Source organism: Salvelinus alpinus, chromosome 31, assembly GCF_045679555.1.
Source record: "Salvelinus alpinus chromosome 31, SLU_Salpinus.1, whole genome shotgun sequence".
Lineage (NCBI taxonomy): Eukaryota > Metazoa > Chordata > Actinopteri > Salmoniformes > Salmonidae > Salvelinus > Salvelinus alpinus.
Genome location: NC_092116.1, coordinates 15111393 through 15114405, shown reverse-complemented (window position 1 = coordinate 15114405; position 3013 = coordinate 15111393). Strand labels below are relative to the sequence as shown.

General features: G+C 42.6%; 1 long non-coding RNA gene across 1 annotated transcript; it reads left to right on the top strand.

Moving 5' to 3' along the window:
• On the top strand, positions 1-1407 carry LOC139561362 (uncharacterized). Its single transcript, XR_011672115.1, has 2 exons — positions 1-117; positions 956-1407. It is a non-coding gene; the product is annotated as an uncharacterized lncRNA (long non-coding RNA).
• The last annotated feature ends 1606 nt before the right edge of the window (positions 1408-3013 follow it).

The window sequence follows — 3013 nt, the reverse complement described above, 5'->3', positions numbered from 1 at the left end:
ATAAGTCAGAGTTCTGTTGCTCAGAAGGGAGAGGATGCAAATAGCTGAGGGTTATCCTATGTTGGTTGTTCCAGAGATGAGTGTGTCCTGTGATGATTGTTGCTGGGGAGCTGATTGGTATGTCCTGTGTTGGTTGTTGCTCAGATAGAGCTAATTTTATGTCCTGTCTTGGTTGTTGCAGAGAATAGAGCTGATGGGTAAATTCTGTGTTAGTTGTCGTTCAGAGTTTTGTTAAGTATTGTGTAGCCGCTGCTTCTGAGGTATGTGTGTGCCAATAGGATGCAGTGGTTTTGATTATTGAAATTGTTTGTGTTATTCTGTTTCATTTGTTCCCAGGGGGAAGGGGAAGGCACCTAGGGAGTGCTTAGGCAAGAGGCCTGCGGGCATACATAACCCGTAGTATTTACTGTCTATACACACTAGGTAAGACCTGGGCGGACCACCCCCTGTATGTTGGTTAGTGCACCAGGTGGTGCTAGTTAGGTAAGTAGTGGGTAGGCAGGTAAGGTAGGAGAGGGGGCTTAGATATTTACTATCTTTGCTTTTGTTCCGTCCAGCCCCTTTTCCCCAAAATAACCGTGTGATGGAATAAATTCCCTTTAAATGGTACTTATCTCTGCCTTTCATCCTTACTCGCACCTACAATCCCACACCTCTTTCACTCCACGTTGCATTGTAGCAGGGTGTTGCGTTCCCTCTTCGGGCCTCCCTCAGGTGGTCAGGGTAGGTAACAACAAATCTGTCACGCTGTGTCACACCTTCATGGATTACGAGTATTATGCTCCTTCAGTCTTCCAGGCCATCATCGAAGTGCTTCGGTACATGCTGGGATGGGGTGTAGTGGTCTATATAGACAACATTTTGGTCTATTCTGCTGACTAGCATGTCTCGTTAGTCAAGAGGTCTGTTGGCGCAGGATCTATATGTTAAACAGGAGACATGTTTGTTTTTCCAGCGGTCCGTATCCTTTTTGGGCTATCACATATCCACGGAGGGAGTGGAGATGGAGGCGCAACGTGTCAGGTCAAGGCCCATCCCCCAACTCCGTGAAAGCAGTCCAACGATTCCTGGGGTTCGCCAACTATTTCCGGAGGTTCATCCGGGGCTTCAGCACGGTGATCACGCCTCTTACCTCCCTGCTGAGAGGAGGTCCCCAGCGGCTTCTTTGGATGGCGGATGCGGAAATGGCGTTCGAGACGCTGAAGGCACGTTTCACCACTGCTCCTGTGTTGGCACATCCCTACTAGAGGTCGACCGATTATGACTTTTCGATACCGATAATTGGAGGACAAAAAAGCAGATGACGATTTTTATAAAATGTATTTGTAATAATGATAATTACAACAATACTGAATGAACACTTATTTTAACCTAATATAATACATCAATAAAAATCAATTTAGCCAAGTGTTGGTGTGGTAAAAGTGCAATATGTGCCATGTAAAAAAGCTAACGTTTGAGTTCCTTGCTCAGAACATATGAAAGTTGGTGGTTCCTTTTAATAACATGAGACTTCAATATTCCAAGGTAAGAGGTTTTAGGTTGTAGTTAATATAGTATTTATAGGACTATTTCTCTCTATACCATTTGTATTTCATATACCTTTGACTATTGGATGTTCTTATAGGCACTACAGTATTGCCAGTGCAACAGTATAGCTTCTGTCCCTCCTCGCTCCTACCTGGGCTCGAACCAGGAACACATCGACAACAGCCACACTCGAAGCAGTGTTACCCATCGCTCCACAAAAGCCAGAGCAAGGGGAATAACTACTCCAAGTCTCAGAGCGAGTGACGTTTTAAATGCTATTAGCGCACACACAGCTAACTAGCTAGTCAGTTCACATCGGTTACACCAGCCATTAGGCTGATAGGCTTGAAGTCATAAACAGCGCTGTGATAGCAAAGAGCTGCTGGCAAAACGCACGAAAGTGCTGTTTGAATGAATGCTTATGAGCCTGCTGCTGCCCTCCATCGCTCAGTCAGACTGCTCTATCAAATCATGGACTTAATTATAACAATAACACATAGAAATACGAGCCTTTGGTCATTAATATGGTCGAATCCGGAAACTATCATTTCGAAAACAAAACGTTTATTATTTCAGTGAAATATGGAACCGTTCTGTATTTTATCTAACGGGTGGCATCCCTAAGTCTAAATATTCTTGTTACATTGCACAACCTTCAATGTTATGTCATAATTACGTAAAATTCTAGCAAATTAGTTCGCAATGAGCCAGGCTGCACAAACTGTTGCATATACCCTGACTGCGTGCAATGAACGCAAGAGAAATGACACAATTCACCTGGTTAATATTGCCTGCTAACCTGGATTTCTTTTAGCTAAATATGCAGGTTTAAAAATATATACTTCCGTGTATTGATTTTAAGAAAGGCATTGGTGTTTATGGTTAGGTACAGTCGTCTAACGATTGTGCTTTTTTCGCAAATGCGCTTTTGTTAAATGAGAGGCAGGTGGTTAGAGCGTTGGACTAGTTTGGATCCCCCGAGCTGACAAGGTGAAATCTGTTCTGCCCCTGAACAAGGCAGTTAACTGTTCTTAACTGACTTGCCTAGTTAAATAAAGGTTTAAAAATAAAAAATCGGCGACCAAAAATACAGATTTCCGATTGTTATGAAAACTTGAAATCAGCACTAATTAATCGGCCATTCCGATTAATCGGTCGACCTCTAGTTAAAATAGTATACTATTTGTTTTCTCACACTTAATTTAGGTGCGCCGGTCAAGCTAAACAAGTGTACCTAAAGATATGGAAAGGAAACTAACACTATTTTGACCATGTCATTCAACAGTTACAGTACTCCAGACGACCAATAGGCGTCTGTTGTACCTAGAGCATGTCTTGTCTTGTCATGTACAGTATGACGGTGAACAAAGGTGGAGCATCATGAGTATATGTGGGGGAAACACCTACAAAATGAAACACGTACATTTTTGTCATTCTTACGTTCCCTGTATATCATTTACAGAAACATACAGTAACTGATGTT